The sequence below is a fragment of the Thalassophryne amazonica genome, chromosome 1 (genome assembly GCF_902500255.1).
Source record: "Thalassophryne amazonica chromosome 1, fThaAma1.1, whole genome shotgun sequence".
In the NCBI taxonomy this organism is placed as follows: Eukaryota; Metazoa; Chordata; class Actinopteri; order Batrachoidiformes; family Batrachoididae; genus Thalassophryne; species Thalassophryne amazonica.
In genome coordinates this window covers 1,811,181-1,826,567 of record NC_047103.1, presented here as the reverse complement: position 1 = coordinate 1,826,567, position 15,387 = coordinate 1,811,181, and the positions used below count along the sequence as shown (strand labels likewise).

The 15,387-nt window shown below is 35.2% G+C and overlaps 1 protein-coding gene across 1 annotated transcript in view; it reads left to right on the top strand.

Moving 5' to 3' along the window:
* ptprma (protein tyrosine phosphatase receptor type Ma) overlaps positions 1–15,387 on the top strand; it is a 535,684-nt gene that overhangs the window by 352,503 nt on the left and 167,794 nt on the right. The gene's annotated exons all lie outside the window — the stretch shown is intronic.

Here is a 15,387-nt window from a genome sequence, read left to right as displayed (position 1 = left end):
TGAGTAGTAAGATGTCCTAGCTTTACGGAGGGCTTTTTTATAGAGCAACAGACTCTTTTTCCAGGCTAAGTGAAGATCTTCTAAATTAGTGAGACGCCATTTCCTCTCCAACTTACGGGTTATCTGCTTTAAGCTGCGAGTTTGTGAGTTATACCACGGAGTCAGGCACTTCTGATTTAAAGCTCTCTTTTTCAGAGGAGGTACAGCATCCAAAGTTGTCTTCAATGAGGATGTAAAACTATTGACGAGATACTCTATCTCACTTACAGAGTTTAGGTAGCTACTCTGCACTGTGTTGGTATATGGCATTAGAGAACATAAAGAAGGAATCATATCCTTAAACCTAGTTACAGCGCTTTCTGAAAGACTTCTAGTGTAATGAAACTTATTCCCCACTGCTGGGTAGTCCATCAGAGTAAATGTAAATGTTATTAAGAAATGATCAGACAGAAGGGAGTTTTCAGGGAATACTGTTAAGTCTTCAATTTCCATACCATAAGTCAGAACAAGATCTAAGATATGATTAAAGTGGTGGGTGGACTCATTTACATTTTGAGCAAAGCCAATAGAGTCTAATAATAGATTAAATGCAGGGTTGAGGCTGTCATTCTCAGCATCTGTGTGGATGTTAAAATCGCCCACTATAATTATCTTATCTGAGCTAAACACTAAGTCAGACAAAAGGTCTGAAAATTCACAGAGAAACTCACAGTAACGACCAGGTGGACGATAGATAATAACAAATAAAACTGGTTTTTGGGACTTCCAATTTGGATGGACAAGACTAATAGTCAAGCTTTCAAATGAAACATGCAAATGGCCAAAATAGTTCAGTTATTTTCTCTCTAAAATCTCAGTGGACTTTTTTGTATTAATTTTGCATCACAGCAAAAATGCATCATGCTTTTAAGGTGGCAGTAATTAAACCATTACTTAAAAAGCCATCACTTGACGCAGCTATCTTAGCTAATTATAGGCCAATCTCCAACCTTCCTTTTCTCTCAAAAATTCTTGAAAGGGTAGTTGTAAAACAGCTAACTGATCATCTGCAGAGGAATGGTCTATTTGAAGAGTTTCAGTCAGGTTTTAGAATTCATCATAGTACAGAAACAGCATTAGTGAAGGTTACAAATGATCTTCTTATGGCCTCGGACAGTGGACTCATCTCTGTGCTTGTTCTGTTAGACCTCAGTGCTGCTTTTGATACTGTTGACCATAAAATTTTATTACAGAGATTAGAGCATGCCATAGGTATTAAAGGCACTGCGCTGCGGTGGTTTGAATCATATTTGTCTAATAGATTACAATTTGTTCATGTAAATGGGGAATCTTCTTCACAGACTAAAGTTAATTATGGAGTTCCACAAGGTTCTGTGCTAGGACCAATTTTATTCACTTTATACATGCTTCCCTTAGGCAGTATTATTAGACGGTTTTGCTTAAATTTTCATTGTTACGCAGATGATACCCAGCTTTATCTATCCATGAAGCCAGAGGACACACACCAATTAGCTAAACTGCAGGATTGTCTTACAGACATAAAGACATGGATGACCTCTAATTTCCTGCTTTTAAACTCAGATAAAACTGAAGTTATTGTACTTGGCCCCACAAATCTTAGAAACATGGTGTCTAACCAGATCCTTACTCTGGATGGCATTACCCTGACCTCTACTAATACTGTGAGAAATCTTGGAGTCATTTTTGATCAGGATATGTCATTCAAAGCGCATATTAAACAAATATGTAGGACTGCTTTTTTGCATTTACGCAATATCTCTAAAATCAGAAACGTCTTGTCTCAGAGTGATGCTGAAAAACTAATTCATGCATTTATTTCCTCTAGGCTGGACTATTGTAATTCATTATTATCAGGTTGTCCTAAAAGTTCCCTAAAAAGCCTTCAGTTAATTCAAAATGCTGCAGCTAGAGTACTGACGGGGACTAGAAGGAGAGAGCATATCTCACCCATATTGGCCTCTCTTCATTGGCTTCCTGTTAATTCTAGAATAGAATTTAAAATTCTTCTTCTTACTTATAAGGTTCTGAATAATCAGGTCCCATCTTATCTTAGGGACCTCGTAGTACCATATCACCCCAATAGAGCGCTTCGCTCTCAGACTGCAGGCTTACTTGTAGTTCCTAGGGTTTGTAAGAGTAGAATGGGAGGCAGAGCCTTCAGCTTTCAGGCTCCTCTCCTGTGGAACCAGCTCCCAATTCAGATCAGGGAGACAGACACCCTCTCTACTTTTAAGATTAGGCTTAAAACTTTCCTTTTTGCTAAAGCTTATAGTTAGGGCTGGATCAGGTGACCCTGAACCATCCCTTAGTTATGCTGCTATAGACTTAGACTGCTGGGGGGTTCCCATGATGCACTGAGTGTTTCTTTCTCTTTTTGCTCTGTATGCACCACTCTGCATTTAGTCATTGGTGGTCGGTCTCTGCTCCCCTCCACAGCATGTCTTTTTCCTGGTTCTCTCCCTCGGCCCCAACCAGTCCCAGCGGAGGACTGCCCCTCCCTGAGCCTGGTTCTGCTGGAGGTTTCTTCCTGTTGAAAGGGAGTTTTTCCTTCCCACTGTAGCCAAGTGCTTGCTCACGGGGGGTCGTTTTGACCGTTGGGGTTTTGCATAATTATTGTATGGCCTTGCCTTACAATGTAAGGCGCCTTGGGGCAACTGTTTGTTGTGATTTGGCGCTATATAAAAAAATTGATTGATTGATTGATAAACTGATACAACCTGATATACGACATAAACTGATACAACCTGATATACGACATAAACTGATACAACCTGATATACGACATAAACTGATACAACCTGATATACGACATAAACTGATACAGCCTGATATACTACATAAACTGATACAGCCTGATATACGACATAAACTGATACAGCCTGATATACGACATAAACTGATACAACCTGATATATGACATAAACTGATAAGGACTGATATACTACATAAACTGATACAACCTGATATACTACATAAACTGACACAACCTGATATACGACATAAACTGATCAATCAATCAATCAATTTTTTTATATAGCGCCAAATCACAACAAACAGTTGCCCCAAGGCGCTTTATATTGCAAGGCAAGGCCATACAATAATTATGTAAAACCCCAACGGTCAAAACGACCCCCTGTGAGCAAGCACTTGGCTACAGTGGGAAGGAAAAACTCCCTTTTAACAGGAAGAAACCTCCAGCAGAACCAGGCTCAGGGAGGGGCAGTCTTCTGCTGGGACTGGTTGGGGCTGAGGGAGAGAACCAGGAAAAAGACATGCTGTGGAGGGGAGCAGAGATCAATCACTAATGATTAAATGCAGAGTGGTGCATACAGAGCAAAAAGAGAAAGAAACAGTGCATCATGGGAACCCCCCAGCAGTCTACGTCTATAGCAGCATAACTAAGGGATGGTTCAGGGTCACCTGATCCAGCCCTAACTATAAGCTTTAGCAAAAAGGAAAGTTTTAAGCCTAATCTTAAAAGTAGAGAGGGTGTCTGTCTCCCTGATCTGAATTGGGAGCTGGTTCCACAGGAGAGGAGCCTGAAAGCTGAAGGCTCTGCCTCCCATTCTACTCTTACAAACCCTAGGAACTACAAGTAAGCCTGCAGTCTGAGAGCGAAGCGCTCTATTGGGGTGATATGGTACTACGAGGTCCCTAAGATAAGATGGGACCTGATTATTCAAAACCTTATAAGTAAGAAGAAGAATTTTAAATTCTATTCTAGAATTAACAGGAAGCCAATGAAGAGAGGCCAATATGGGTGAGATATGCTCTCTCCTTCTAGTCCCCGTCAGTACTCTAGCTGCAGCATTTTGAATTAACTGAAGGCTTTTTAGGGAACTTTTAGGACAACCTGATAATAATGAATTACAATAGTCCAGCCTAGAGGAAATAAATGCATGAATTAGTTTTTCAGCATCACTCTGAGACAAGACCTTTCTGATTTTAGAGATATTACGTAAATGCAAAAAAGCAGTCCTACATATTTGTTTAATATGCGCTTTGAATGACATATCCTGATCAAAAATGACTCCAAGATTTCTCACAGTATTACTAGAGGTCAGGGTAATGCCATCCAGAGTAAGGATCTGGTTAGACACCATGTTTCTAAGATTTGTGGGGCCAAGTACAATAACTTCCGTTTTATCTGAGTTTAAAAGCAGGAAATTAGAGGTCATCCATGTCTTTATGTCTGTAAGACAATCCTGCAGTATAGCTAATTGGTGTGTGTCCTCTGGCTTCATGGATAGATAAAGCTGGGTATCATCTGCGTAACAATGAAAATTTAAGCAATACCGTCTAATAATACTGCCTAAGGGACCTGATATACGACATAAACTGATACAGCCTGATATACTACATAAACTGATACAACCTGATATACTACATAAACTGATACAACCTGATATACGACATAAACTGATACAGCCTGATATACTACATAAACTGATACAGCCTGATATACTACATAAACTGATACAACTGATATACGACATAAACTGATACAGCCTGATATACTACATAAACTGATACAGCCTGATATACTACATAAACTGATACAACCTGATATACGACATAAACTGATAAGGACTGATATACTAGATAAACTGATACAACCTGATATACGACATAAACTGATACAGCCTGATATACGACATAAACTGATAAGGACTGATATACGACATAAACTGATAAGGACTGATATACGACATAAACTGATACAGCCTGATATACTACATAAACTGATACAGCCTGATATACTACATAAACTGATACAACCTGATATACTACATAAACTGATACAGCCTGATATACTACATAAACTGATACAACCTGATATACGACATAAACTGATAAGGACTGAATACTACATAAACTGATACAACCTGATATACGACAAACTGATACAACCTGATATACGACATAAACTAATACAGCCTGATATACTACATAAACTGATACAACCTGATATACGACATAAACTGATACAGCCTGATATACTACATAAACTGATGCAACCTGATATACTACATAAACTGATACAACCTGATATACGACATAAACTGATACAACCTGATATACGACATAAACTGATACAACCTGATATACGACATAAACTGATACAACCTGATATACGACATAAACTGATACAACCTGATATACGACATAAACTGATACAGCCTGATATACTACATAAACTGATACAGCCTAATATACTACATAAACTGATACAACCTGATATACGACATAAACTGATACAGCCTGATATACTACATAAACTGATACAACCTGATATACGACATAAACTGATACAACCTTATATACTACATAAACTGATACAACCTGATATACGACATAAACTGATACAGCCTGATATACTACATAAACTGATACAACCTGATATACTACATAAACTGATACAACCTGATATACTACATAAACTGATACAACCTGATATACTACATAAACTGATACAGCCTGATATACTACATAAACTGATACAATCAATCAATTCAATCAATCAATTTTTTTATATAGCGCCAAATCACAACAAACAGTTGCCCCAAGGCGCTTTATATTGTAAGGCAAGGCCATACAATAATTATGTAAAACCCCAATGGTCAAAACGACCCCCTGTGAGCAAGCACTTGGCTACAGTGGGAAGGAAAAACTCCCTTTTAACAGGAAGAAACCTCCAGCAGAACCAGGCTCAGGCAGGGGCAGTCTTCTGCTGGGACTGGTTGGGGCTGAGGGAGAGAACCAGGAAAAAGACATGCTGTGGAGGGGAGCAGAGATCGATCACTAATGATTAAATGCAGAGTGGTGCATACAGAGCAAAAAGAGAAAGAAACAGTGCATCATGGGAACCCCCCAGCAGTCTACGTCTATAGCAGCATAACTAAGGGATGGTTCAGGGTCACCTGATCCAGCCCTAACTATAAGCTTTAGCAAAAAGGAAAGTTTTAAGCCTAATCTTAAAAGTAGAGAGGGTGTCTGTCTCCCTGATCTGAATTGGGAGCTGGTTCCACAGGAGAGGAGCCTGAAAGCTGAAGGCTCTGCCTCCCATTCTACTCTTACAAACCCTAGGAACTACAAGTAAGCCTGCAGTCTGAGAGCGAAGCGCTCTATTGGGGTGATATGGTACTACGAGGTCCCTAAGATAAGATGGGACCTGATTATTCAAAACCTTATAAGTAAGAAGAAGAATTTTAAATTCTATTCTAGAATTAACAGGAAGCCAATGAAGTGAGGCCAATATGGGTGAGATATGCTCTCTCCTTCTAGTCCCCGTCAGTACTCTAGCTGCAGCATTTTGAATTAACTGAAGGCTTTTTAGGGAACTTTTAGGACAACCTGATAATAATGAATTACAATAGTCCAGCCTAGAGGAAATAAATGCATGAATTAGTTTTTCAGCATCACTCTGAGACAAGACCTTTCTGATTTTAGAGATATTGCGTAAATGCAAAAAAGCAGTCCTACATATTTGTTTAATATGCGCTTTGAATGACATATCCTGATCAAAAATGACTCCAAGATTTCTCACAGTATTACTAGAGGTCAGGGTAATGCCATCCAGAGTAAGGATCTGGTTAGACACCATGTTTCTAAGATTTGTGGGGCCAAGTACAATAACTTCAGTTTTATCTGAGTTTAAAAGCAGGAAATTAGAGGTCATCCATGTCTTTATGTCTGTAAGACAATCCTGCAGTTTAGCTAATTGGTGTGTGTCCTCTGGCTTCATGGATAGATAAAGCTGGGTATCATCTGCGTAACAATGAAAATTTAAGCAAAACCGTCTAATAATACTGCCTAAGGGAAGCATGTATAAAGTGAATAAAATTGGTCCTCGCACAGAACCTTGTGGAACTCCATAATTAACTTTAGTCTGTGAAGAAGATTCCCCATTTACATGAACAAATTGTAATCTATTAGACAAATATGATTCAAACCACCGCAGCGCAGTGCCTTTAATACCTATGGCAATACATAAACTGATACAACCTGATATACGACATAAACTGATACAACCTGATATACTACATAAACTGATACAGCCTGATATACTACATAAAATGACACAACCTGATATACCATATAAACTGATACAGCCTGATATACGACATAAACTGATACAGCCTGATATACGACATAAACTGATACAACCTGATATACGACATAAACTGATACAACCTGATATACGACATAAACTGATACAACCTGATATACGACATAAACTGATACAACCTGATATACGACATAAACTGATACACGACATAAACTGATACAACCTGATATACGACATAAACTGATACAACCTGATATACGACATAAACTGATACAACCTGATATACGACATAAACTGATACAGCCTGATATACTACATAAACTGATACAACCTGATATACGACATAAACTGATACAACCTGATATACGACATAAACTGATAAGGACTGATATACTACATAAACTGATACAACCTGATATACGACATAAACTGATACAGCCTGATATACTACATAAACTGATACAACCTGATATACTACATAAACTGATACAACCTGATATACTACATAAACTGATACAGCCTGATATCCTACATAAACTGATACAACCTGATATACTACATAAACTGATACTACCTGATATATGACATAAACTGATACAGCCTGATATACTACATAAACTGATACAACCTGATATACTACATAAACTGATACAACCTGATATACTACATAAACTGATACAGCCTGATATACTACATAAACTGATACAACCTGATATACTACATAAACTGATACAACCTGATATACGACATAAACTGATACAGCCTGATATACTACATAAACTGATACAGCCTGATATACTACATAAACTGATACAACCTGATATACGACATAAACTGATACAACCTGATATTCGACATAAACTGATACAACCTGATATACGACATAAACTGATACAGCCTGATATACTACATAAACTGATACAACCTGATATACGACAAACTGATACAACCTGATATACGACATAAACTGATACAACCTGATATACGACATAAAATGATACAACCTGATATACGACATAAAATGATACAACCTGATATACTACATAAACTGATACAACCTGATATACTACATAAACTGATACAGCCTGATATACTACATAAACTTATACAACCTGATATACATAAACTGATACGACCTGATATACGACATAAACTGATACAACCTGATATACGACATAAACTGATAAGGACTGATATACGACATAAACTGATACAACCTGATATACGACATAAACTGATACAACCTGATATACTACATAAACTGATACAGCCTGATATACTACATAAAATGACACAACCTGATATACCATATAAACTGATACAGCCTGATATACGACATAAACTGATACAGCCTGATATACGACATAAACTGATACAACCTGATATACGACATAAACTGATACAACCTGATATACAACATAAACTAATACAACCTGATATACGACATAAACTGATACAACCTGATATACGACATAAACTGATACACGACATAAACTGATACAACCTGATATACGACATAAACTGATACAACCTGATATACGACATAAACTGATACAACCTGATATACGACATAAACTGATACAGCCTGATATACGACATAAACTGATACAACCTGATATACGACATAAACTGATAAGGACTGATATACTACATAAACTGATACAACCTGATATACGACATAAACTGATACAGCCTGATATACTACATAAACTGATACAACCTGATATACTACATAAACTGATACAACCTGATATACTACATAAACTGATACAACCTGATATACGACATAAACTGATACAGCCTGATATACTACATAAACTGATACAGCCTGATATACTACATAAACTGATACAACCTGATATACGACATAAACTGATACAACCTGATATACGACATAAACTGATACAACCTGATATACGACATAAACTGATACAGCCTGATATACTACATAAACTGATACAACCTGATATACGACAAACTGATACAACCTGATATACGACATAAACTGATACAACCTGATATACGACATAAAATGATACAACCTGATATACGACATAAAATGATACAACCTGATATACTACATAAACTGATACAACCTGATATACTACATAAACTGATACAGCCTGATATACTACATAAACTTATACAACCTGATATACATAAACTGATACGACCTGATATACGACATAAACTGATACGACCTGATATACGACATAAACTGATACAACCTGATATACGACATAAACTGATACAGCCTGATATACGACATAAACTGATACAACCTGATATACTACATAAACTGATACAACCTGATATACGACATAAACTGATACAACCTGATATACAACATAAACTGATACAACCTGATATACTACATAAACTGATACAACCTGATATACGACATAAACTGATACAACCTGATATACGACATAAACTGATACAGCCTGATATACTACATAAACTGATACAACCTGATATACTACATAAACTGATACAGCCTGATATACTACATAAACTGATACAACCTGATATACGACATAAACTGATACAACCTGATATACTACATAAACTGATACAACCTGATATACGACATAAACTGATACAGCCTGATATACTACATAAACTGATACAGCCTGATATACGACATAAACTGATACAACCTGATATACGACATAAACTGATACAACCTAATATACGACATAAACTGATACAACCTGATATACTACATAAACTGATACAACCTGATATACGACATAAACTGATACAGCCTGATATACGACATAAACTGATACAACCTGATATACTACATAAACTGATACAACCTGATATACTACATAAACTGATACAACCTGATATACGACATAAACTGATACAACCTGATATACGACATAAACTGATACAACCTGATATACTACATAAACTGATACAGCCTGATATACTACATAAACTGATACAACCTGATATACTACATAAACTGATACAACCTGATATACGACATAAACTGATACAGCCTGATATACGACATAAACTGATACAACCTGATATACTACATAAACTGATACAACCTGATATACGACATAAACTGATACAGCCTGATATACTACATAAACTGATACAGCCTGATATACGACATAAACTGATACAACCTGATATACGACATAAACTGATACAACCTGATATACGACATAAACTGATACAGCCTGATATACTACATAAACTGATACAACCTGATATACGACAAACTGATACAACCTGATATACGACATAAACTGATACAACCTGATATACGACATAAAATGATACAACCTGATATACGACATAAAATGATACAACCTGATATACTACATAAACTGATACGACCTGATATACTACATAAACTGATACAGCCTGATATACTACATAAACTTATACAACCTGATATACATAAACTGATACGACCTGATATACGACATAAACTGATACAACCTGATATACGACATAAACTGATACAACCTGATATACGACATAAACTGATACAGCCTGATATACGACATAAACTGATACAACCTGATATACTACATAAACTGATACAACCTGATATACGACATAAACTGATACAACCTGATATACGACATAAACTGATACAACCTGATATACTACATAAACTGATACAACCTGATATACGACATAAACTGATACAACCTGATATACGACATAAACTGATACAGCCTGATATACTACATAAACTGATACAACCTGATATACTACATAAACTGATACAGCCTGATATACTACATAAACTGATACAACCTGATATACGACATAAACTGATACAACCTGATATACTACATAAACTGATACAACCTGATATACTACATAAACTGATACAGCCTGATATACTACATAAACTGATACAGCCTGATATACTACATAAACTGATACAACCTGATATACGACATAAACTGATACAACCTGATATACGACATAAACTGATACAACCTGATATACGACATAAACTGATACAACCTGATATACGACATAAACTGATACAGCCTGATATACGACATAAACTGATACAACCTGATATACTACATAAACTGATACAACCTGATATACGACATAAACTGATACAACCTGATATACGACATAAACTGATACAACCTGATATACTACATAAACTGATACAGCCTGATATACGACATAAACTGACACAACCTGATATACTACATAAACTGATACAGCCTGATATACTACATAAACTGATACAACCTGATATACTACATAAACTGATACAACCTGATATACTACATAAACTGATACAGCCTGATATACTACATAAACTGATACAACCTGATATACTACATAAACTGATACAGCCTGATATACGACATAAACTGATACAGCCTGATATACGACATAAACTGATACAGCCTGATATACGACATAAACTGATACAGCCTGATATACTACATAAACTGATACAACCTGATATACGACATAAACTGATACAGCCTGATATACGACATAAACTGATACAACCTGATATACTACATAAACTGATACAGCCTGATATACGACATAAACTGATACAGCCTGATATACTACATAAACTGATACAGCCTGATATACGACATAAACTGATACAGCCTGATATACTACATAAACTGATACAACCTGATATACGACATAAACTGATACAGCCTGATATACTACATAAACTGATACAACCTGATATACTACATAAACTGATACAACCTGATATACGACATAAACTGATACAGCCTGATATACTACATAAACTGATACAACCTGATATACTACATAAACTGATACAGCCTGATATACGACATAAACTGATACAACCTGATATACTACATAAACTGATACAGCCTGATATACTACATAAACTGATACAACCTGATATACTACATAAACTGATACAACCTGATATACGACATAAACTGATACAGCCTGATATACTACATAAACTGATACAACCTGATATACTACATAAACTGATACAGCCTGATATACTACATAAACTGATACAACCTGATATACTACATAAACTGATACAACCTGATATACTACATAAACTGATACAACCTGATATACGACATAAACTGATACAACCTGATATACTACATAAACTGATACAACCTGATATACGACATAAACTGATACAACCTGATATACTACATAAACTGATACAACCTGATATACGACATAAACTGATACAACCTGATATACTACATAAACTGATACAACCTGATATACGACATAAACTGATACAGCCTGATATACTACATAAACTGATACAACCTGATATACTACATAAACTGATACAACCTGATATACTACATAAACTGATACAACCTGATATACTACATAAACTGATACAACCTGATATACTACATAAACTGATACAACCTGATATACTACATAAACTGATACAGCCTGATATACTATATAAACTGATACAACCTGATATACTACATAAACTGATACAACCTGATATACTACATAAACTGATACAACCTGATATACTACATAAACTGATACAACCTGATATACTACATAAACTGATACAACCTGATATACTACATAAACTGATACAGCCTGATATACTACATAAACTGATACAACCTGATATACTACATAAACTGATACAGCCTGATATACTACATAAACTGATACAACCTGATATACTACATAAACTGATACAACCTGATATACTACATAAACTGATACAACCTGATATACTACATAAACTGATACAACCTGATATACTACATAAACTGATACAACCTGATATACTACATAAACTGATACAGCCTGATATACTACATAAACTGATACAACCTGATATACTACATAAACTGATACAACCTGATATACTACATAAACTGATACAACCTGATATACTACATAAACTGATACAACCTGATATACTACATAAACTGATACAACCTGATATACTACATAAACTGATACAACCTGATATACTACATAAACTGATACAACCTGATATACTACATAAACTGATACAACCTGATATACTACATAAACTGATACAGCCTGATATACTACATAAACTGATACAACCTGATATACTACATAAACTGATACAGCCTGATATACTACATAAACTGATACAACCTGATATACTACATAAACTGATACAACCTGATATACTACATAAACTGATACAACCTGATATACTACATAAACTGATACAACCTGATATACTACATAAACTGATACAACCTGATATACTACATAAACTGATACAACCTGATATACTACATAAACTGATACAGCCTGATATACTACATAAACTGATACAACCTGATATACTACATAAACTGATACAACCTGATATACTACATAAACTGATACAACCTGATATACTACATAAACTGATACAACCTGATATACTACATAAACTGATACAACCTGATATACTACATAAACTGATCCAACCTGATATACTACATAAACTGATACAACCTGATATACTACATAAACTGATACAACCTGATATACTACATAAACTGATACAACCTGATATACTACATAAACTGATACAGCCTGATATACTACATAAACTGATACAACCTGATATACTACATAAACTGATACAACCTGATATACTACATAAACTGATACAACCTGATATACTACATAAACTGATACAACCTGATATACTACATAAACTGATACAACCTGATATACTACATAAACTGATACAACCTGATATACTACATAAACTGATACAACCTGATATACTACATAAACTGATACAACCTGATATACTACATAAACTGATACAGCCTGATATACTACATAAACTGATACAACCTGATATACTACATAAACTGATACAACCTGATATACTACATAAACTGATACAACCTGATATACTACATAAACTGATACAACCTGATATACTACATAAACTGATACAACCTGATATACTACATAAACTGATACAACCTGATATACTACATAAACTGATACAGCCTGATATACTACATAAACTGATACAGCCTGATATACTACATAAACTGATACAACCTGATATACTACATAAACTGATACAGCCTGATATACTACATAAACTGATACAACCTGATATACTACATAAACTGATACAACCTGATATACTACATAAACTGATACAACCTGATATACTACATAAACTGATACAACCTGATATACTACATAAACTGATACAACCTGATATACTACATAAACTGATACAGCCTGATATACTACATAAACTGATACAACCTGATATACTACATAAACTGATACAGCCTGATATACTACATAAACTGATACAACCTGATATACTACATAAACTGATACAACCTGATATACTACATAAACTGATACAACCTGATATACTACATAAACTGATACAGCCTGATATACTACATAAACTGATACAACCTGATATACTACATAAACTGATACAGCCTGATATACTACATAAACTGATACAACCTGATATACTACATAAACTGATACAACCTGATATACTACATAAACTGATACAACCTGATATACTACATAAACTGATACAACCTGATATACTACATAAACTGATACAACCTGATATACTACATAAACTGATACAGCCTGATATACTACATAAACTGATACAACCTGATATACTACATAAACTGATACAACCTGATATACTACATAAACTGATACAACCTGATATACTACATAAACTGATACAACCTGATATACTACATAAACTGATACAACCTGATATACTACATAAACTGATACAACCTGATATACTACATAAACTGATACAACCTGATATACTACATAAACTGATACAACCTGATATACTACATAAACTGATACAGCCTGATATACTACATAAACTGATACAACCTGATATACTACATAAACTGATACAGCCTGATATACTACATAAACTGATACAACCTGATATACTACATAAACTGATACAGCCTGATATACTACATAAACTGATACAACCTGATATACGACATAAACTGATACAACCTGATATACTACATAAACTGATACAGCCTGATATACTACATAAACTGATACAACCTGATATACGACATAAACTGATACAACCTGATATACTACATAAACTGATACAACCTTGAGCTGAAATAAAAGCTTTGTGGATTTAAACGTATCTCAGTTCATCCGAAGCGTTTTGTCTGAGTTGAAATTGCTCATAAACCAACTCATTCCACCTTAAGAGGTCACGTCCAGAGCATCTTCTCTAAATACGTCCAGAGGACGAACATGAGCACATT